The sequence below is a fragment of the Mus musculus genome, chromosome 12 (genome assembly GCF_000001635.26).
Source record: "Mus musculus strain C57BL/6J chromosome 12, GRCm38.p6 C57BL/6J".
Lineage (NCBI taxonomy): Eukaryota > Metazoa > Chordata > Mammalia > Rodentia > Muridae > Mus > Mus musculus.
In genome coordinates, this window is record NC_000078.6 from 77,763,218 (window position 1) to 77,787,168 (window position 23,951).

General features: G+C 44.0%; 1 long non-coding RNA gene across 1 annotated transcript in view; it reads left to right on the forward strand.

Annotated features, from left to right (window-relative positions):
- The window catches only part of Gm35440, a 36,730-nt gene extending 13,319 nt beyond the window's left edge, over positions 1-23,411 (forward strand). The window contains exons 2-4 of the long non-coding RNA XR_381711.3: positions 19,430-19,546; positions 20,298-20,390; positions 22,454-23,411. This is a non-coding gene — a long non-coding RNA (predicted gene, 35440). The remainder of the gene's footprint in view (positions 1-19,429; positions 19,547-20,297; positions 20,391-22,453) is intronic.
- The last annotated feature ends 540 nt before the right edge of the window (positions 23,412-23,951 follow it).

Genomic DNA, 23,951 nt, shown 5'->3' on the forward strand with positions numbered 1-23,951 from the left:
GAGGCCAAAGCAGCCACCAGCATGGATGACAATTTCTCTATAGATGTATGGATGAAGTTCCCTTCTGTTAATATTCTACTGTCTATATATGTAAGCACTTGCTAAGATCATGAGGCCACCTGTAGTTGGGGCAGAAGTGCATACAGGTTGCAGGGAAGAACGGATGGCTAAGATCTTAGATGAGGTTCTGACATTCTTTTCCACTTCTTCCATGAGGGAATATCTACAATCCCAATAGTGAAGGTCTCTTGGGAGTCATCACAGCTGTTCTGATGGGGATGGTAATGTCTGTAACGCTTGGAGAACTTTGCTCTTCAATAGTTTGTATATGAGAAAGAGACTTATTTGTTGCACAAATATTTGCCTAGAATGGGATTAAGGGACCTAATAATGAATTGTCTCTGGGTTCCAGAAGACTCCAGTCCTGTGGGGGTCACTGAGGATAGAATGAGCCTGGGGCTCTCTGAGCATCCTGTAGAAGGCTTCCTAGGATGTGGAGTCTGGGCTTGCTTCTGTAGAAGGCCCCTTGGGTGCGAGACAACTGTCTTCCAGCTTTTTAAGCCCAGATTAAAAGACAAACAAGGATGCAGATGCTTAGGGTCAAAGAGTGACAGGTGTATATTTGGCAGTTTAATAGTGTGTTTAACAATCTAGACGGCTCATCAGTCAAGAGCACACACACGGGGGGAGAGGGGGCTCTTTGGGAGGACCTGAGTTTAATTCCTAGTATGAACATCAGGCAGCTCACAGCTGCCTGCCACTCCAGTTCCAGGGGGAAAACACCTCTGGTCTCTGAAGTGGCACCTGCACTCATCTGCACATAGCCCCACACAGACTGGACGCGTATTCACATAATCAAAAATTAAAATGAACCATCAACACAGAATCTCCTGGATTGATACACTGGCTGTATCATTCCTTGGCTCATTAACCCTTAACTTTCTAGATTTCCATTTCTTTAGTTTTCAAAAAGACAAAGAGGGTGTGGTACACCCGGGGCTTGTACTGCCATTCCCGGGCCCTGTTCATAATCAGCCCAAGAATTAACAGAGAATTTAATTTCATAAGAGAAAAATAGAGCACAAGTTTTTCTTTTATCATCTCGCCTGTTTAGGGAAGTAAAAGCCACTGCAGCCCATGTGTATTGGTTTGTGAAATGTCTCAAGTTAATTAAATGACTTGTCTCAAATCCCATATTGAAAGACTAGAACCTAAACTGGGGGCTCAGGCATCCTAATAAATTACCTTACCTCACTCCTGTCAGGCACTACCCAGCAACCTGCCTCCCACCCTCATAAGCTGGTTGTACAAGGCAGAATAATTTCATTGGAGCAAGCCATGCATAGAAACAGAAAATGTCGCTTCAGGCATTTTCTTGGGTGTTTGAATTTAATATTAAGGTTAGTTCTACCCATAATGGGCAAATACGAAATGATCGATTCTCTCAGGTTTCCCTGACAGCAGAGAACAGAGGCTGGGAGCAGCTAGCTCTGAAGAGACAACAGAAGAGAAAGGGATTCCGGGGACCCTTTCTGGGAACCCTTTTACTGATGTTGATGGGAATGGGACTTAGAATTGTAAACTTCCCTGACTTTTCATCCAGAGGAAGATTGTGTCTGGAATTATTAATAATAGCAAGAGAAGCTGTTAGTACAGCAAGTAATTTGTGGCAGTGTTTTATAATTGATAGTCATTTCTATTATTTAAATACTAATTAATTTGTGTATTAAGCAAGTTATTGACTTTTCTTAGGGTGTTATGGCAGCCCTCCTCGCTTAAAATTGTTCCTCCTTGTGTTCTTTAGGTAATTGAGACACACCATTTACTTGTTCCATTGTGTCTGTTTGGAGGATTGCATCCTCTGAGATCACAGCAGGCAATTTATGCAAAAGCAGCCACATGCTAGCTCTGGTACATGCAACCTGATTCTTTTTTTTTTTTACATTTTTCTTTTTCCTTTTCTGCTGTGGTGTGCATGTGCGTGTGTGCGCATGCGTGTATGCATGTTGTATGTGTGCAAGTGTGTTTGAGGGATCATATGTCCATGTATGCATGTGTGGGAGGTCAGGGGTTGATGTCTTCTTCTTCGTTTCAATTCCACATTATCTTTTGCAACAGGGTCTCTCACTGAACACAGCTCATTAGAATTGGCTAGGAGGCCCTGGGATCTTCTTGTATCCACCTCCCAGCACAGATCACAGCCACACCCCACCGCTACTACCACATCCTGCTTTGTTTTCATGTGAGTGCTGGCAATCTGTTCTCATCCTTGCACAGTATGCACACACTTCAGCCACTGAGCCGTCTCCCTGTCCTTAACACCTTTCCTACTAGTAGACTTCTAGAATACCCTTTGTAATTTGAGGAGACAGTCTCCCTGCACTTGACTTCATTCGACTCATCTGTAAAATAAGAAGTTTGTGAAGTCTGTTGCACACAACTGCCGATTTACAGCAATGACCTGGAAGGTTCTGATTTTTTTTCTGCAGACAAGCTTGCTGAGAGAGTCCTTTCACCCCTCCAAACTGGAGCCTTTGGTCTACACATGCAGCAAGCAAGGCAGATGGAAGTGGTCATTCTGAAGTCCTCATTACTCTAAATTGCAATGCACTCATGGATCAGTGAATGTGTTTGCTTAAAGGAGTTTTGAAGGTCCTGACTACTGAAGAGGAAAGAAAAAGAAGGAGAAGAGGAAGGGGAGGGGGAAGAGGTGAAGGAGGAGGGGGAGGAGGAGGAGGAGGAGGAAGAGGAAGAGGAGGAGGAGGAGGAAGAGGAAGGAAAGATGAATGGGCCAGTTTCCCTGGAGGGTTCACTGCCAACAGACACAAGCTGACTGCTTCCGTTTAGTGTCTCTGCATCTTCCTGAAGGCTGGGTTTTACTCTTTGACTTCTATCCCCATACAACAGGCTGTACATAAAATAAAACCTGTTGACTATCAAATGAGGCTGACAATTTACGAGGTATTCCGGATTATTTTCTAAGTTCACTTATAAGATGGGTATATTTCTGTCCCGCTTATTGGGCATGTTAGTTGATTTTGATTTTGTCTTGGAAGGGCTAGACAAGGTCAGGGCCGAAAGCCGTTGGAAGATAAACAATTCAGGATGTGAATGTATTATGTTGCTACCACCAATTTAGAACTGTGAGTGCAGCTGGCTTCAGAAACCTTGAGAGATCAAGACTGTGGACTTGTAATCCATGCAATCCTATTAGTTCTGTCCCATGGCCTGATGTCACAGCTGCAGTGCCAAGCAGCCAGCCAGCAGTGCATAATACAGTAGAAGTTGTAGAAAGCACTTGCATTAGCATAAATCTGGAGTCTGAAGGCCTGGATGATGGCAGCTCTGGTCTTCAAAGGCAACAGAATGGGAACGGTTGAGCTCAAGAAGAGAAATAGCATTGACCCCATTCCTATAACGCTTTCGTTAGATTTGAGTAGACCCTCAATAAATCAAATGGATGACACACATCTTAAGAAATTGGTTGGGTGTAGTTCACTTTCTTCTGTTGGGCATCCACACTAAACTCAAGAGTGTCATGATCATTTGCAGACAAGCTTGCTGAGAGAGTCCTTTCACCCCTCCAAGGCTGGAGCCTCCGATGTAGACACACAGCAAGGAGGACAGAAGTGGTCATCTTGAAGTCCTCAGTGCTCTAAACTGTAATGCACTAATGGACTCATGAGTGTGTTTGCTTACAGGAGTTCTGGGTCCTGGGTCACATTTTGAAAGATGGAGTCTTTTGAAGCATGCATTTGGCAGATAACCCGTTCCATCAGAATCCTGTGTCTGATCTACCATCCAGGCTTCTCTCTCAGTAAATTTCTGTTGCTTTCACCTCTGCTCTTCAAACCTCACCTGCCAGTAAACTCTGGAAATTGAACTAATGTTTAAAGCCACCAAACTAGTCACCCTGCAGTTTTAAAGGTGCCATTTCTGCAGGATTTGGCCATTTCTGTTGAAGGCTTTATAAGTAGTCTGAGTTTTCCCTTTGGCTTTGAAATAAAAAATTACTGTTTCCTCCCATTCTCCTTATGTGGCTTGACTTGACTGGATCCAATTTTTTGCACACACCCAGTCTTTCTCCTGTACAGAATCTGTGCATAGCCAAATGGACACTTTGTGTTACGCTCCACTCACACCCTAATATGTCGGTTGTGTTTAAACAAATTGGGACTTTGGAAATCTGCACTATAGCAGAACAGGCTGTGTTCAGACTCTTCTTCCTCCTTGGCTGTGTGTGTCCAACAGAAAGCAGTCACTAAGCTCACAGCAGAGGAGCAATACACATCAATGGCAGTGAACAGAGTTCCCGAAAGACAAGAGCCCAGCAATAGACAAGAAGTCTCCATGGCTACTTTCAGGGGTAGAAGATGAGCCTGGCTTGTTTTGTTATTCCAGGTAGCAGGGAATCTATCACGGATTGCTGGGATCAAAAGATGCTCCCAGTACTAAAAATGGGATCAACACTGCTGTGCCCTTTCATGGCTCCAGGACACAGACCTGAAAGGGACAATGAAGGAACGAAGAAAAGACAGAAACACTGAACGTTGGGTCAGGTGGTCTGGGCTCTCTGTGGGAGAACCTGCAGCATCCCAGAAATGCAGTGTGTTTATTATATAGAGCAGAGTGGCAGAGTCATTGCATCCCACTGGACAAGGAGTCATCTTACTACATATCCAAGCAAGGCTTATGGTATACAGCTGGATTATGGAGACAGGTTTAACCAATCTTGGTAGGAGCAGTCTCTGTAGGGGAGCAGTCTCCAGGCTGTAAATATCCAGGGCGAGACAGAGCTATGGTAGGCATCTTCTACACACACTGTCAACACTTAGACTCAGTGCCCTCGGTAAAGCTTTGCCACACCTCTGAACCTCACCCCAGGAGGACAGCTCTGCCATCTCTCCACAGGTCTGGAGCTCTGAAGTGCACAGCATGGCCATGCCTATGTCAACGACACACATTCATTCACATACACACACTCCACACACTTGGGGCTTCCTCCACCTCCCCCCCCCAAATTCTATAACTGCATTTAAGCATTTTAAATCTGTCCATGCTGGGCTTGGTAGTACAGGTCTGTAATCCCAGGAAGCTGAGGCAGGAGAACTGAAAGTTTAAGTCCTGTCTGCATCACAGAGTGAGTCGAAGACCACTGGAGGAGATTTAGTGAGACCCTATCCCAAAATACAAAGTACAAAGGTGCACGGGAGATAGCTTAGTGGTAGAGCTTGTCTAGTATGTGCGGTGCCCTAGGTACAATCCCTAGAAGAGGCAAAAGAAAAACTATGTTCAAATGTATTTAAATCCACAGGTTCCCAGTGATATTTGGTGGAAAAAACCAACTGGCCACTTTTGGAGGATGAAAAGCTCTTATTCATTATTTTGAAAATTGGTAAAGCCATTTGCACTGCCTTCCCCCTGATAACAGAGTCATAGCTGAGTGACAGCTCTTTATGGAAGGGCTCCCACTAATACAATGAAATGGCCGAGGCAGTGTCACCATCTCTCAACACCCTCGGTGAATTACTGAATACGGGCATCAAACATCAACAGCTGCTAACGTCACCAAAAGGGAGCCGAGCAGGCAAGAATTGCCTCCTAATGAAAACACCACACCATTTACAATCTTGTTAAAGGGACCAGATTTAAATCTAAGCAAGGCCATGAATCTAGCTATCTATCCGCAGAGGCACAGGCTCCAAGGAAAGTATCGGACTGTTCTTTTTTTTTTTTTCCATTTTTTATTAGGTATTTAGCTCATTTACATTTCCAATGCTATACCAAAAGTCCCCCTTACCCACCCACCCCCACTCCCCTACCCACCCACTCCCCCCCTTTGGCCCTGGCGTTCCCCTGTACCGGGGCACACAAAGTCTGCGTGTCCAATGGGCCTCTCTTTCCAGTGATGGCCGACTAGGCCGTCTTTTGATACATATGCAGCTAGAGTCAAGAGCTCAGGGGTACTGGTTAGTTCATAATGTTGTTCCACCTATAGGGTTGAAGATCCCTTTAGCTCCTTGGGTACTTTCTCTAGCTCCTCCATTGGGAGCCCTGTGATCCATCCATTAGCTGACTGTGAGCATCCACTTCTGTGTTTGCTAGGCCCCGGCATAGTCTCACAAGAGACAGCTACATCTGGGTCCTTTCAGTAAAATCTTGCTAGTGTATGCAATGGTGTCAGCATTTGGAAGCTGATTATGGGGTGGATCCCTGGATATGGCAGTCTCTACATGGTCCATCCTTTCATCTCAGCTCCATACTTTGTTTCTGTAACTCCTTCCATGGGTGTTTTGTTCCCACTTCTAAGGAGGGGCATAGTGTCCACACTTCAGTCTTCATTTTTCTTGAGTTTCATGTGTTTAGGAAATTGTATCTTATATCGTGGGTATCCTAGGTTTTGGGCTAGTATCCACTTATCAGTGAGTACATATTGTGTGAGTTCCTTTGTGATTGTGTTACCTCACTCAGGATGATGCTCTCCAGGTCCATCCATTTGGCTAGGAATTTCATAAATTCATTCTTTTTAATAGCTGAGTAGTACTCCATTGTGTAGATGTACCACATTTTCTGTATCCATTCCTCTGTTGAGGGGCATCTGGGTTCTTTCCAGTTTCTGGCTATTATAAATAAGGCTGCTATGAACATAGTGGAGCATGTGTCCTTCTTACCAGTTGGGGCTTCTTCTGGATATATGCCCAGGAGAGGTATTGCTGGATCCTCCGGTAGTACTATGTCCAATTTTCTGAGGAACCGCCAGACTGATTTCCAGAGTGGTTGTACAAGCCTGCAATCCCACCAACAATGGAGGAGTGTTCCTCTTTCTCCACATCCTCGCCAGCATCTGCTGTCACCTGAATTTTTGATCTTAGCCATTCTCACTGGTGTGAGGTGGAATCTCAGGGTTGTTTTGATTTGCATTTCCCTGATGATTAAGGATGTTGAACATTTTTTCAGGTGCTTCTCTGCCATTCGGTATTCCTCAGGTGAGAATTCTTTGTTCAGTTCTGAGCCCCATCTTTTAAGGGGGTTATTTGATTTTCTGAGGTCCACCTTCTTGAGTTCTTTATATATGTTGGATATTAGTCCCCTATCTGATTTAGGATAGGTAAAGATCCTTTCCCAGTCTGTTGGTGGTCTTTTTGTCTTATAGACAGTGTCTTTTGCCTTGCAGAAACTTTGGAGTTTCATTAGGTCCCATTTGTCAATTCTCGATCTTACAGTACAAGCCATTGCTGTTCTGTTCAGGAATTTTTCCCCTGTGCCCATATCTTCAAGGCTTTTCCCCACTTTCTCCTCTATAAGTTTCAGTGTCTCTGGTTTTATGTGAAGTTCCTTGATCCACTTAGATTTGACCTTAGTACAAGGAGATAAGTATGGATCGATTCGCATTCTTCTACATGATAACAACCAGTTGTGCCAGCACCAATTGTTGAAAATGCTGTCTTTCTTCCACTGGATGGTTTTGGCTCCCTTGTCGAAGATCAAGTGACCATAGGTGTGTGGGTTCATTTCTGGGTCTTCAATTCTATTCCATTGGTCCACTTGTCTGTCTCTATACCAGTACCATGCAGTTTTTATCACAATTGCTCTGTAGTAAAGCTTTAGGTCAGGCATGGTGATTCCACCAGAGGTTCTTTTATCCTTGAGAAGAGTTTTTGCTATCCTCGGTTTTTTGTTATTCCAGATGAATTTGCAAATTGCTCCTTCTAATTCGTTGAAGAATTGAGTTGGAATTTTAATGGGGATTGCATTGAATCTGTAGATTGCTTTTGGCAAGATAGCCATTTTTACAATGTTGGTCCTGCCAATCCATGAGCATGGGAGATCTTTCCATCTTCTGAGATCTTCTTTAATTTCTTTCTTCAGGGACTTGAAGTTTTTATCATACAGATCTTTCACTTCCTTCGTTAGAGTCACGCCGAGATATTTTATATTATTTGTGGCTATTGAGAAGGGTGTTGTTTCCCTAATTTCTTTCTCAGCCTGTTTATTCTTTGTGTAGAGAAAGGCCATTGACTTGTTTGAGTTAATTTTATATCCAGCTACTTCACCGAAGCTGTTTATCAGGTTTAGGAGTTCTCTGTTGGAATTTTTAGGGTCACTTATATATACTATCATATCATCTGCAAAAAGTGATATTTTGACTTCCTCTTTTCCAATTTGTATCCCCTTGATCTCCTTTTGTTGTCGAATTGCTCTGGCTAATACTTCAAGTACTATGTTGAAAAGGTAGGGAGAAAGTGGGCAGCCTTGTCTAGTCCCTGATTTTAGTGGGATTGCTTCCAGCTTCTCTCCATTTACTTTGATGTTGGCTACTGGTTTGCTGTAGATTGCTTTTATCATGTTTAGGTATTGGCCTTGAATTCCTGATCTTTCCAGAACTTTTATCATGAATGGGTGTTGGATCTTGTCAAATGCTTTTTCTGCATCTAACGAGATGATCATGTGGTTTTTGTCTTTGAGTTTGTTTATATAATGGATTACATTGATGGATTTTCGTATATTAAACCATCCCTGCATCCCTGGAATAAAACCTACTTGGTCAGGATGGATGATTGCTTTAATGTGTTCTTGGATTTGGTTAGCGAGAATTTTATTAAGAATTTTTGCATCGATGTTCATAAGAGAAATTGGTCTGAAGTTCTCTATCTTTGTTGGATCTTTCTGTGGTTTAGGTATCAGAGTAATAGTGGCTTCATAAAATGAGTTGGGTAGAATACCTTCTACTTCTATCTTGTGAAAAAGTTTGTGCAGAACTGGAGTTAGATCTTCTTTGAAGGTCTGATAGAACTCTGCACTAAACCCGTCTGGTCCTGGGCTTTTTTTGGCTGGGAGACTATTAATAACTGCTTCTATTTCTTTAGGGGATATGGGACTGTTTAGAAGGTCAACTTGATCCTGATTCAACTTTGGTACCTGGTATCTGTCCAGAAATTTGTCCATTTCGTCCAGGTTTTCCAGTTTTGTTGAGTATAGCCTTTTGTAGAAGGATCTGATGGTGTTTTGGATTTCTTCAGGATCTGTTGTTATGTCTCCCTTTTCATTTCTGATTTTGTTAATTAGGATTTTGTCCCTGTGCCCTTTAGTGAGTCTAGCTAAGGGTTTATCTATCTTGTTGATTTTCTCAAAGAACCAACTCCTCGTTTGGTTAATTCTTTGAATAGTTCTTCTTGTTTCCACTTGGTTGATTTCACCCCTGAGTTTGATTATTTCCTGCCGTCTACTCCTCTTGGGTGAATTTGCTTCCTTTTTTTCTAGAGCTTTTAGATGTGTTGTCAAGCTGCTAGTATGTGCTCTCTCCCGTTTTTTCTTGAAGGCACTCATAGCTATGAGTTTCCCTCTTAGAAATGCTTTCATTGTGTCCCAAAGGTTTGGGTACGTTGTGGCTTCATTGTCATTAAACTCTAAAAAGTCTTTAATTTCTTTCTTTATTCCTTCCTTGACCAAGGTATCATTGAGAAGAGTGTTGTTCAGTTTCCATGTGAATGTTGGCTTTCTGTTATTTATTTTGTTATTGAAGATCAGCCTTAGTGCATGGTGGTCTGATAGGATACATGGGACAATTTCAATATTTTTGAATCTGTTGAGGCCTGATTTGTGACCTATTATGTGGTCAATTTTGGAGAAGGTACCATGAGGTGCTGAGAAGAAGGTATATCCTTTTGTTTTAGGATAAAATGTTCTGTAGATATCTGTCAGATCCATTTGTTTCATCACTTCTGTTAGTTTCAGTGTGTCCCTGTTTAGTTTCTGTTTCCATGATCTGTCCATTGGTGAAAGTGGTGTGTTGAAGTCTCCCACTATTATTGTGTGAGGTGCAATGTGTGCTTTGAGCTTTACTAAAGTTTCTTTAGTGAATGTGGCTGCTCTTGTATTTGGAGCATAGATATTCAGAATTGAGAGTTCCTCTTGGAGGATTTTACCTTTGATGAGAATGAAGTGTCCCTCCTTGTCTTTTTTGATGACTTTGGGTTGGAAGTCAATCTTATCAGATATTAGGATGGCTACTCCTGCTTGTTTCTTCATACCATTTGCTTGGAAAATTGTTTTCCAGCCTTTCATTCTGAGGTAGTGTCTATCTTTTTCTCTGAGATGAGTTTCCTGTAAGCAGCAAAATGTTGGGTCTTGTTTGTGTAGCCAGTTTGTTAGTCTATGTCTTTTTATTGGCGAGTTGAGACCATTGATGTTAAGAGATATTAAGGAAAAGTAATTGTTGCTTCCTGTTATTTTAGTTGTTAAAGGTGGCATTCTGTTCTTGTGGCTGTCTTCTTTTAGGTTTGTTGAGGGATTACCTTCTTGTTTTTTCTAGGGCGTTGTTCCCGTTCTTGTATTGGTTTTTTTCTGTTATTATCCTTTGAAGGGCTGGATTCGTGGAGAGATAATGCGTGAATTTGGTTTTGTCGTGGAATACTTTGGTTTCTCCCTCTATGATAATTGAGAGTTTGGCTGGGTATAGTAGCCTGGGCTGCAGTTTGTGTTCTCTTAGTGTCTGTATAACATCTGTCCAGGCTCTTCTGGCTTTCATAGTCTCTGGTGAAAAATCTGGTGTAATTCTGATAGGCTTGCCTTTATATGTTACTTGACCTTTTTCCCTTACTGCTTTTAGTATTCTATCTTTATTTAGTGCATTTGATGTTCTGATTATTATGTGTCGGGAGGAATTTCTTTTCTGGTCCAGTCTATTTGGAGTTCTGTAGGCTTCTTGTATGTTCATATGCATCTCATTCTTTAGATTTGGGAAGTTTTCTTCAATAATTTTGTTGAAGATGTTTGCTGGACCTTTGAGTTGAAAATCTTCATTCTCATCCACTCCTATTATCCGTACGTTTGGTCTTCTTATTGTGTCCTGGATTTCCTGGATATTTTGAGTTAGGATCTTTTTGCATTTTCCATTCTCTTTGATTGTTGTGCCAATGTTCTCTATGGAATCTTCTGCACCTGAGATTCTCTCTTCCATCTCTTGTATTCTGTTGCTGATGCTCAAATCTATGGTTCCAGATTTCTTTCCTAGGGTTTCTATCTCTAGTGTTGCCTCGCTTTGAGTTTTCTTTATTGTGTCTACTTCCGTTTTTAGGTCTAGTATGGTTTTGTTCATTTCCATCACCTGTTTGTATGTTTTTTCCTCTTTTTCTGTAAGGACTTCTACCTGTTTGATTGTGTTTTCCTGTTTTTCTTTAAGGACTTGTAACTCTTTAGCAGTGTTCTCCTGTATTTCTTTAAGTGATTTATTAAAGTCCTTCTTGATGTCCTCTACCATCATCATGAGATATGCTTTTAAATCTAGGTCTAGGTTCTCAGGTGTGTTGGGGTTCCCTGGACTGGGCGAAGTGGGTGTGCTGGGTTCTGGTGATGGTGAGTGGTCTTGGTTCCTGTTAGTAAGATTCCTCCGTTTACCTTTTGCCATCTGGTAATCTCTGGAGTTAGTAGTTATAGTTGACTCTGTTTAGAGATTGTTCTTCTGGTGATTCTGTTACCGTCTATCAGCAGACCTGGGAGACAGATTCTCTCCTCTGAGTTTCAGTGCTCAGAGCACTCTCTGCTGGCAAGCTCTCTTACAGGGAAGGTGCGCAGATATCTTGTATTTGGACCTCCTCCTGGCCGAAGAAGAAGGCCCAAAACAGGACCTTTCTCAGACACTGTGTTGCTTTGGCAGTTCCCAGGTGGTATAGACTCTCACCTAAGCAGACTAAATTCCTAAGTTCCTTGGAGTCCCGGGACCAAGATGGCGACCGCTGCTGCTGTGGCTTAGGTCGCCTCCCCAGCCGGGCGGGCACCTGTCCTCCGGTCCGGAAGGTGGCTGGCTGTCCCCGACCCACACAGGGTGCTGCCTCAGCCCCTCTGTGCTTCTGCCTGTTCCAGAGGCTGTCAGGTTCTCTGGCGCACCCTCTCACCTGTTCAGACTAATTTCCTAAGTTCGGCGGGTCCCGGACCAAGATGGCGACCGCTGCTGCTGTGGCTTAGGCCGCCTCCCCAGCCGGGCGGGCACCTGTCCTCCGGTCCAGACGGTGGCTGGCTGTCCCCGGCCCACAAAGGGTGCTGCCTCAGTGCCTCTGTGCTTCCGCCTGTTCCAGAAGCTGTCAGGTTCTCTGGCGCACCCTCTCACCTGTTCAGACTAATTTCCTAAGTTCGGCGGGTCCCGGACCAAGATGGCGACCGCTGCTGCTGTGGCTTAGGCCGCCTCCCCAGCTGGGTGGGCACCTGTCCTCTGGTCCGGAAGGTGGCCGGCTGTCCCCGGCCCACACAGGGTGCTGCCTCAGCGCCTCTGTGCTTCTGCCTGTTCCAGAGGCTGTCAGGTTCTCTGGCGCACCCTCTCACCTGTTCAGACCAATTTCCCAAGTTCGGCGGGTCCCGGACCAACCGGACTGTTCTTAAAAACAGCAATAGCAATGCTTTTTCTTTGTTTTAGTTGTGTGTGTGTGTGTGTGTGTGTGTGTGCACGCGTGTGTGCGCACATGTGTGTGTGTGTGTGGCTGCATATGTAGTCGCCAAATGTAACCTCCGGAGTTATTTCTCAAGAGATGTCTGCCTTGTTTTTTGAGACAGGGTCTCTCAGTGGAACCCGCAGCCTATTGCTTAGCTAAGTGGAGTGACCAGTGAGTCCCACTGATCGTGTTTCTGCTTCCTCAGTGCTGGGGTTATAAGTGCCTGTTACCGCGGTCCAATTTTTCTATGGCTGGTGGGGATTGAACTCAAGTCCTCACGCTTGCAGGGAGAGCACTTTACTAAGCCCATAGTGGTGCTTTATCTAATCTGCTTTATTTGGAATTATGCGTAGGCTTGCTTCCTAGCCAGTTTAACATCAGTAGAACTGAATGGCTTTCTTCTAACCTGCTGAGGTGACCTGAGCAGCCAGCTACTCTCCAGATCAGGGGCAAATTCAATGCTTGCTTCTCCCTCCTCTGTCCGTACAAACAAAAGCACAGGGACAAAGCTGGTGCTTACTGGAGGTGTTTCCTCACCATCCCACAAGAGCCCTGGAGTCCTATCTGGCTGTTTCAAGACAAACCAATTAGATAAAGATTGTTAATCAGAGTAACGAAGGGACCAGAGGAAAGCGGGGAGCAGGGATGTAGCAGAGGCGGCAATGGGAGGCAGTGAGGACCCCTCCCACTCTGTTCTGATGTTTTATTCAGGCTATTTGCAAATGAGCCAGCAGCAACAGCATTAACAATAAATGAGATGCATTAGACTGAGGATCAGATTGGGAGGGAGACGGGAGTCTTGTTCTTTTTCAGCCAAGCTCACAGGCTCCCGTCTGGTCAGCCAAGGTGAGTCCAACTCAGGAGGCCTTACCTGGACTCCATCTGGACTCAACTTTTTGATGAGGCTCACATCCCATTTGTCAAATAATAATTAAAATCCCAGAGACTTTTTTTTTAGCAGACAAAGGGTCAGGCTGTAAGGGTCCATGATTTGCAGAAGAGTGACACGCTGGACTCAAATGATATGCAAGTGCAAAGAGTATTTTATTCTGCAGAAGTCCAGCATGTTGGGGTCTCCCATTACCAAGATAGAGAACCCCCGAAATGAGCTCACAGGTCCTATTTAAAGCACCTTAGGGGATGCCCAGGGTAGGTGGGCTTTGTCTTACTCTATCTCTAAGGAAATTCCATTACCTAGGTGGGAAGCTGGCTGGAAACGGCTGGCCCATTGCTCTCGCTTCAGGCCAGGTGGTGGTGCAGTTTTCGACTGGCTGCCTGAAGCCTGGGTTTTTAGGCCTTATCTCCTCAACTGCCAATTTGAAGCCTGGCATGAAGTCAGCCTGTCTCATCAAGGCTACAAGATAAATGCAACGTATAACCCAAGAATTTTCATTCTCAGGTTCATCACTGACGTTGACATAGTCCAACCAATCACCAGGCAACCATTCAACTTCGTTAAAAAGAACATTGATCTATGTAATACAGTTGACCGTGTATTGCACATATAGGCCGACACACACTGAACATTTCCATAGAGAATAGTAGCTGCCAATTTAATAAACGAAGCAAGCAAAATTACACAGCCTATGAGAGTCTCATATTTAAGAAGTCAGCTGTTCCACAAGTCCTTTCCTGTGGAATATTTCCATAAACTCATATGTCCCTCATTTGCCAGCCCTCCTGGGCTTCCACCGACACAACCTACAAGCCATGCTTGTCTCTGTGAGCTAAGGGACACTGAAAGCTCAATGTTGACATTTTAATAGTATTTTCTAGTCTGTCAAAATAGCAACTTTATTTTCACATAAATTCTGATTCTACCATAACTAATAACTTCCTCCTTAAAAAAAAATGACAACTGGTGTCATTCACTAAATTCTCAGTGGCACAGTGTGGTGACAAACTGTCCCTACACTTTCACCTGAGGCTTGAAATTCTCATTTCTTAATCCAGACTTTATTCTTTCAAACCATATGCTATAGCCAAGTGGCTCTTTAATAAGGTGGCGTCGGTGGGGGGGGGGGGTACTGTAAAGATATAAAATGGCCAGTTCACAGAGTCCCTTCCTGCAGCATCCATGAAGCTGGGCACCCAGTAGAGACACTGCATCTCTGCAGTTGTCCCAGTGGAGCCGAGCCATCTCTGAATTTCTGCTTCACCCTCCTTAGCCTCCTGGGCCAAGGGCTCCCCAGCAAAGAAGAAAATCGGAAAGCAGTCTTCTGTTGTAGCTCAGATGAAAGCCTCCACCGGGAGTTAGGGATGTAGTGCAATTACTGAGGTGCTTGTCTGGTACACAAAGAATCTCTATGGCAATCTGCATCCTGGGAAGGCTGGGAAAGCCTCGTGTAGCTCCTTAACCTCCCTCCGCAGGCCCTGGCTCGACAGCCCCTAAGCTGTGAGCTGCAGTCTTGGCCAGCACTTGATAGAGTGGAAGGAAGACCCGTGTAGTTGGCTTTCTCTTTTCCATTTGATTTCCTATAGAATGGTTCTTAAAACTCAAGCTTCTGAACGAAATCTCTTCTTCTCTGTAATTTAATGCTTCATTTGCATTGCCAATAATTAACAGCGAGAAAGACATCCCGGGAGACTGCTAGCATTCAAGTTCCGTGGCTGCATCTGACCGGAGGCACAGTTAGGAACAGAAGCCAGGATATCCCAGCTTATTGCCCCAAGAGTCAACAGGGCAGGAAGCCTAAAGGAAGAGGTATTCTTCCAGGTCAAAGGTCGGGTTGGGAGTAAAGATGTATACATCACTGGCGCAAGATAGAACTAGAAGAGGATCGCAGAGCCTCTGCCTGTCACTGTCCACTCTAAATATTATCAAGCTCCTTCTCTCTAGGCCAAGAGCATCTATTTCTTTACTCTGTGGTGGTATCATCAGTGTCCATGAATCAGGACAGGAAGAGCATGGCAGTGTTCATTTAGTCACAAGCCTTGGTTGAGGTTGTAATATATTACAGGCTCAGTGCTTGGCACACAAAAGCAGACACTACTCCCAACCCCACACAGTATACAGTCCGTGGGTTTTTGGTTGAGTGTATAATTACAACCAGTAGCCACATTAGGAGAGTATGTAATGGGATACCTGGCCTAGTCTCAGATAAGGAATGGGGCCTATGAAGAAAGAGTTAGTTTTTGTTGGAGTCTGAAGAAATACCTTGGAATTATTCGGGTACAAGTAGGTATTCTAGTTTAAGAGAATTTCATAGGCAAAAGAAAGAGGTGGATGGAGATGGAAGATGGTGGATTAAGATTGGTACTGGTGAGTCATGGTCCCTAGAAGATGGTGGATTTAAGGACTGGCACTGCTGGGTAATGATCTCTTTTGGGGTTGAACAACCTTTTTACCGGGGTCACCCAAGACCACCAGAAAACATAGATATTCACATTATGATTCATAACAGTAGCAAAATGACAGTTATGAAGTAGCAATGAAAATAATTTTGTGATAAGGGTCATCACAACATGAGGAACCGTATTAAGGGTCACAGCACTGGAAGGCTTGAGAGCCTCTGGGTTACACGGAGAAAGCAAGAAACCCAAACAGCATACGGGGGCATGGCGTCAGAGGACACAGAAGTGGTGGGAGGATTGGGCCACACCGGTTTGCAGGCCATACTGATGGCAGGAGTGTCAGCACATTGTAAAGGTACTGTGGTGGCCCAGGGGACTCAAAGCAAGGGGACAGAGGTGGCAACTGAATGCAAACACAGAGATTTTTAACAGTCCTAAAATGTAGATGATCAAGGTGTCAGTGCATAAGGGCTGAAAACGAGATGGAAAGTGGTCTGGGCAAGAGTCCACAGATGAAGAGGAACAGCCAGGAAGGAGAGGTGAAAAAATCTAGGGGAGTCTGTGGGACAAGGCTCAGTAGTTGGACACGGTGGCACAGGGCTATACCCTCAGCCAGGTAGAGAGACTGAGGCAGGAAAGTTTCAAGTTTGAGGCCAGCTTGGGTTATACAATGAAACCTTGTATCAAAATAAAATTTAAAAAGAGCAATGGATATAGCCCAGCGGTAGCACATGCAGGGCCTGGGTTCAATCCTCAGTAGCGCAAGGAAAAGAAAGGGGGCCACCAAACGGGCTCAGGGTTTAATTAAAGCAGGTGTCTAAAAGCTCTCTGTTATTGGGGGTTACCCTATATATAGACTGGGGTCTCTCTCCTGTCACCATTTCTGGGTTTTGTTGCTTTGTTTAGGCTTGCAGCTTGCAGGTGGAAGGTGAGGAGAAGGGGGCTGGTGGAGCACCTCACTTCGTCATGTATATCTGCCGGAGAGATGAAGACTAAATGGCTTTACCTACTTAGAGTGGCAGTTTATTGCCTGTTTAGCTTACAAGACAGCAATCCCCTCCCTGAAGGGGAGGGCAGCATATAAATGCAATTTACGTCTCTGGCAACTACCTACAGCCTTCCCTTAATGAATCAGTCAGACCATCATGGGCCTCCAAATTGGGTCCTCTGATCCTTTCAGCTTCCAGGTTCTTGCTTTCAAAGTTTATGACTGAATTGGAGACTATTTACAGCAAATGAGACATTTCTGTGAGCCTGGGGGAAGGGGCTCTGATAAACCAATGGTAGAGAATGGCAGAAGATGTATCTAGATGGCATTGGGGACGTGGGGATGGGGGACGAGAGCAATGCCAGGGATCAAACATACTGGACACAAGCTCTCCCAGCCCAGCTATATACCCTGTCCCTCCCCAGCAGGGTTTTTAAAGGCATATTTACATTGTCTTGATCTGTGTCTGGAAAAGGCATGGAGACAGCAGCCACTATTGGACTTAACAAATTATTTGTGTCGACGATGAAGTCCAAACCTACAGTAAACATTGACTACATTTGACCTGTTTTAAGCACGAGGAATTAAGATGGATCTAGGTTTCTGTGTTAGTCAAGGTTGGGGCAGAGATCAAAGAGTATGCTCAAAAGAAATGGCTGAAGATAATTAATGCAGGGGCTGTTTCTAAGCAGTGTTAATGGAAGGCAAAAGGGGTTATGGAAACCCTCGCCCATCTGAAAATCTCTAACACTCCCAGGCATCTGTGGGGAAAAGGGCTGTGTATTCAGGTGGCCCAGTGCTTCCCTGATTCTGAAAGACAAAGGAGCCACACTCTCTCACCAAGCCTTCCTGAGCCAGCCACACAGCTAGGTGCAGAGGAAGGCTCAAAGTTTCTGAGTGGCAAGCAGGAAAAACCCACCCGTGAACACAGAGGCTTGTTCAGAATCGTACATTCATTTGGATCAATATATTTATGCTGATCTATGGGCTTCATTGTCAATGCTCCTCTGGTTCCATGATGCAGTTGAACCCACATCAACAATACTAAACAAGCCAACGAAACCAGCCCTGTTAGCTCAGTACACGGCGGCGCTGGCGAGGCTGGAAGGGAGCTGTACTGAAGCGAATTGTTTGGTAATTCCTGGACTTCCCTTCTGAAGTCAGCTGTGCCTCTGGCCACTGGCCTCTTTTTGCCCCACCCCTCATGCAAAAGGAGCCAGGATTTTGAATTATTGATGAAATCAGACTAAATTTGGGGATTACATGTCTCCATCCCGCCTGTTGTTTGTCCAGTAAATAGCATTTCCTCTGTAAAACTGGAGCTTTCATCTCAGGAGTGTGGACCAGACTTAAACAGACATGGAAGCTTCCCTTGGAGAAAACCTTCTGTGATGCTGGAGCGCTTTGATCTGCGCGCTCTCGGCTGCCATGAAAACACAGAGGCCGCCAGGACACTTTCCCCTTGGCCCGATTCACTTCCCACTGTGGAGTACACAGAGAAACAGACTTTGCTCCTGGTCTTTTTCCTGGCTCAGCTACAGCCTCTCTCACTGGAATTTACTAATTTCTGAGCAGTTAAAATGTTCTCTTTGGTGAGACAGAATCCTTCCGGGGCCCTAGTGGAGACTGGCAGACCTGCTCAGACAGCGCCCTCTGCTGGACACTTCTGGGATCGCGCGTGCCTGGAGGGCCGGGCCAGTTCTGACCTGTCAAGGTGGCAGTCACAGCTGGGTTGTTGAGACACCTGAAATGTGTGTGCGACCTTTTTTTTTTTTTTTTGCCTAGAACACCTCAGTCCTTAATAACCAAGATGCACAAAGAAACCATAGAATTGAGGAAGACACCCCCCCCCGATTTGTCATAATAGAGATTTCTAAACAATGTGCAAAAATCCCTAGGGTATATAAGACTAATAAATTGGACTATGTTAACACCAAGAACATCTTTATGGCTGAAAAAAAAAACATAAAAACTTAAGAGACAAAGGGGCAAAATGCTTTCAATATAGGATCAGTATCTAGAATATATAAAGAATCTCTTTAATAAAAAGAAATGAAAAAATCTAATAGGAAAATATTGCAAAGATACAAAATGCCAGTTCACAGACAAAGAAGTACAAATAGCCCATAAATACACAGCAAACGTACTCAGTTTCATGGTCAAGCAGGAAAATGGACTCCCAAACCCTAGAAAACATCTACAAAAGCTAAGCCAGCTTATTTCCATATTCTGCTGTCAGGGATACAAGCTTTGTAGAGTGACTTGACAGCAGCTACTAAAATGTGAAGTGACTTACATGGCCGCCTAAACGGAGCTGGCTAAGTACATCGGCTCATCCAAAAACACAGATACAGAGCAACGTCTTTGTTTGCTTAGTGCAGTGCAGGGCGTGAAACCAGGGGCTCTATGCAAGCCACACCACCAGGGGCTCTATGCAAGCCACACCACCACCGTGCCACTGAGCTATGCTCCCAGACACTTTTTTTTTTTAAGATTTATTTATTGATTATATGTAAGTACACTGTAGCTGCCTTCAGACACTCCAGAAGAGGGAGTCAGATCTCGTTACAGATGGCTGTGAGCCACCATGTGGTTGCTGGGATTTGAACTCTGGACTCTTCGGTAAGAGCAGTCGGGTGCTCTTACCCACTGAGCCATCTCACCAGCCCGCTCCCAGACACTTAAGGTAGACTTTAAAATAATGTATTATGTGTACTGACAGGTAAAGAACTCAGAAACTACTACTGACTGAGCAAAGACGATGAAGCCACGGAGTGACACATGCTATCATGACATATGTAAAAAGCCTAACCATACAACACAGTGTGTTTCTCTACAGGTAAGGTAACATACATGTTTAATGCATTGCAAAATGCATGAGGCTCATTTAACTGATAGGGAGAGCTACCTCTGGAATAAAAATGAGAATAGAAATGACAGATGTCTGTCTTCTCTGTAATGTTGATTTTTTAAAGAGGATGCCTTCATAGATTACTTGAAATGACTAAAAGCTACTTTTAAAAGAAGAAACTTTTTTGTTTATCCTATTAATGCACTCAGAATGGTCAGAGGGTCTTGCAGCTAAAAAGTAAAACAGGGCCTTAGGTGATCCATGGGAGGGGGAGGGGGTGTGAAGTAAAACACACCATGGTTGTCATGGAGATGGCTTCATTCACTAGCAATCACCCTGAACATCTAGCTACACATAATCTCCAATTACTAATTATCTCCCATTCAATGTCTTATTTGTAAGACTTGGTTCATAGACCCTATGGTAATAATCCTATTTAAGGTGGTTGGTGTACATGGACTATCTCATTTAAAAGTCCTTTGTGTCTCTCTTTCTCCTCCTTCTGTCCATACGAGGCCATTTAGGTTTAGAGATATTAAATAACTTTCCCAAAGACAATTAGCTGATGTGTGGGCTGGATTTTTCCTAACCAGAGAGCTTTCACATTAAGACACTTAAACTATATCACACAACTGTGAACAGCTCTGTAGTCTTTTTAATGTCCAAATATTCGCTTCCTGTCAGACACGCTCCTGGTTTCTCTGACTCTCATGCTGCATTCCTCGTCATCACATTGTAGCTGATTCATTTGTGAGCGGAATCAACCACAGGACCAGGTGCTGTTCCAACTCCAAGACGAGCAAGAAGCCCGATTCCAAGCGACGGCCGCAAGGTAACTTCAAACAAATTTTGGGGCCCAAGCAATTGACTAAAACCCAATAATAACGGTTGTTTTTAATTCTGTCGTCAAATTCAACTTGGTTCATGTTCCACATCTGAAAATGTTCCATCACAATGTGGAATGCATCCCGTGGATACAGCCTAATGTCATTGATGACCATTCCTGCCAGGCAGAGAAAATATGTCTAGCCTCAGAGATTATAAGATGTGCCCCAGTGAGACTCTTGAGTTCCCTTTGGACAAGAGGTGGGCCCTTTTGTTCTAGAAAGGTTTTCCAGTGATGTTTCTGGAATAACGTGTGAGTAAACAGGGCATTGGGCTTACAAGTCAGTTCTAACATTACCTATCCATCTTTAAGCCCACCCCGCACGTTAAAATAAATTGACTTTTTTTCTAAGCTCAAGAACATGAATGTCTATGAATAATTCATAGCCTGGCAGTTGACACACAGGTCTGAAGGCCCAGATGCCTGCAAGTAAATGGGACCCAAAGTGTGAAGATCACACAGTGGATTTTAAGTAGTATCACGTAGCAAGCGCGAGAGAGCACAAAAAAATGCTCTGCAAATAATAAACGCATCTCAGCCGCTGGCTATGTACACAAAGCCAGCCCCTCTCAGATAATAGTAATTGAAAGTCACTCGCTTCCAGAATAGGGAGGGGGAGATAAATCAGGAAAAGCAATCTGCAAAAAGGATTAAAACATTAGGGTTTTAATGAACTATGTGTCCGGGCAGAGAAGGGCATTTATATCTCCTTTCCTGGGTTGGAAGTCCTCATTCTTACTCTCAAAGGGGGTGGTGGTGGGGGTGGGTGGAGGGCAGAGGCTGTAGATGGCCTAGATCCATTCAGGGGTTTTATCCCTTGGCTTCCCAACAGCTTAACTCTGACAGAATCTACCCACTGAGGCCAAGAAGACATGCTGTCTCCATTTCAAGCATGAGATAATGCCATAGCACCAGTCTAACTAGGGGGACAGAACATCAGCCAAAGCCTTGTGATATAGGATGGCCAAATGGCAGGGCTTCAGCCTAGAGATTTTTGAGGGAAATGGGAAAAGACTATGAAACATGTGTTCTGGCTCAGCCTCAAGAGCACACAAAGGACATCATATCTTCAACTGTGTTCTTCTTAGACCTGTATTGTTTCAAGAAAGAAAGGAAACATACAGATCATGTTCCAGGAAGGTCCTAAGATCTCATAGCTCTATTGTGTGTATACAACACACACACACACACACACACACACACACATACATGCACACATGCATATATATACACACACATATGCATACATATACACAAATATATGTATACACACATACACACATATATATATATTCACACACACACATATATATATACACAAACATACATGCACACATGCACATATGTATACACATATGCATACATATACACATTTACATATACACATATATATTCACACACATATACACACACATACATATACACACATACATGCACACATGCATATATATACACACATATGCATACATATACATATATATGTATACACAGACATATATATATATATTCACACACACATATATATACACACATACATGCACACATGCACATATGTATACACATATGCATACATATACACATTTACATATACACATATATATTCACACACATATACACACATAAACACACACATACACATATATTCACACATAAACACAACACACATACACACACACACACCCCACATACAGTACATTCCTATCAGCTCTGCTGAACAGAGAGTGCTATTGAGGAAGGATTTAGATTTTTATCTTTTCTAGCTTCCTTCAGGTATTGCCTGGAAACGAGACAGGAATGAGTTCCTTTAGCCTTGTCTCATTTGGAAAGATGCACAGCAAAATATTACTCCCCACCCCACCCCCAGCCAGAGCAAAATGGCTCGTGTTTAGGAGCAGAAGTCGTTTGGAGCTGTGGCAGGAAGGACATTAATATGTGAATGGAAAACAGAGCCTTTAGAAGTCTGCCCACATCGCAGAACTGGAAATGAATGCACTTCTTTCCCATTACAGCAACGACACCACTAGGCAGGATTTGTTTGCACAATAACAAATTGGCAAACCTGCTGGGTCTGGAAGACGGTTCTGTCTGATGCTGCACCTTAGCAGAGCCAGAGGAAGACAAACCCAAGGCTCATGGAAGCCAGAACACGGGGCTGCACCGAAGTGAACCCACAGTTTTCTCCTCATGGTTTGCCTTACAGATGGAACCAACTCTCCAGGCATTTGTGGCTGGAACTAGGTTGGCGTAGCAGGTGGGTGGTGGTGCTGAGCAGGGATAAATGGAGCAGATTGCCATCCAAAAGCCAACTTTGAAGTCTTTACTGCTCACTGTAACCTCTGACTAACTGCCGTAAGAAGGGTGTAAGAACACTCACTTCTTCTGGCAACTCTAAGAATTCAGTAGGTCAATTGCTCAATAAATGTTAGTCAGTATGACTACACTTAAGATTCCCTAACAAAAGCCTCCATGCATGAGTGTAAGCATAGTCCTTAAAATACGAACTGACATGAACAGCCCCTAATGTTACATCCTTAGATCATGTCTTATGTATGTAGGTCAACCAGTATGTGTTAATGCTTTCTTCCTTAGAGAACCGAGCAGCGTCAACCTTGTTATAACAACAGGAATCTGTGAATTAATGCTCTTTCCACAGATCCAATGTTATCCACGTGGCATTGACTAAAACACAGCCACATCTCAACATACATAGTCTTTTCCAAGTTCATTCCATCCTTTTATTTATTCAACCAATATTAACCATAGACACAAAGGCGTCTCTCCTAAAAGGATTTAGAGACATGACTATAGGAAATTAACTGGAATTAAATGAGGGTGGGACCCTGATTCATTAAGACTGTAGGGTTAATCTGTCTGTCTGTCTGTCTGTTCATTTATTTACTTTTTATTGACTATTTGGGATTCTCACATCACATATTTAATCACACCTATCTCCTAGTCCACCCATGTCTGTCCTGCCTCTCCTGAGATCTCCCTGCCAATAAAAGAAGGAGGGGATGGGAGTCCATTTTGTGTTGTCTATATCCTCACTGAAGCATTCCTAGTCTTAGGAGAAAGACTTAGGAAAAAGCCATCAATTGAGGAAAGGCTTGCAGCTGCTGGCAGTGGGTGGGGCCAGCTCTCTTGTGAGGGGTAAGCACAACTCTCCCACTCCCACTGACGTCACCATGGTAGAAGCTCAGACCACGGACATCTGTCTGGGCTTCAGTGGTAACACAGGCCACAGACATCAACACAGCCTTTGGCTTCCTCTTACTCTCATCTCTAGCTTTCCTTTTCTCTTTCCCTCCCCTCGCCCCGCCCCCTTCTCTCCATGTGGCCATGGCTGGCCTCTCTTTCTTCTTACCTTCTCTCTTTCTCTTTGCCTTTTTACAATAAAGCTCTAAACCATAGACTATCTCTGCTCATCAAGGCCCACTGTGCTTAAATGTGCTTAAACTCTTGCCCGTGTGGGAACCACCCAGTGCCCCATCTCCCCTTGCCTCCTCC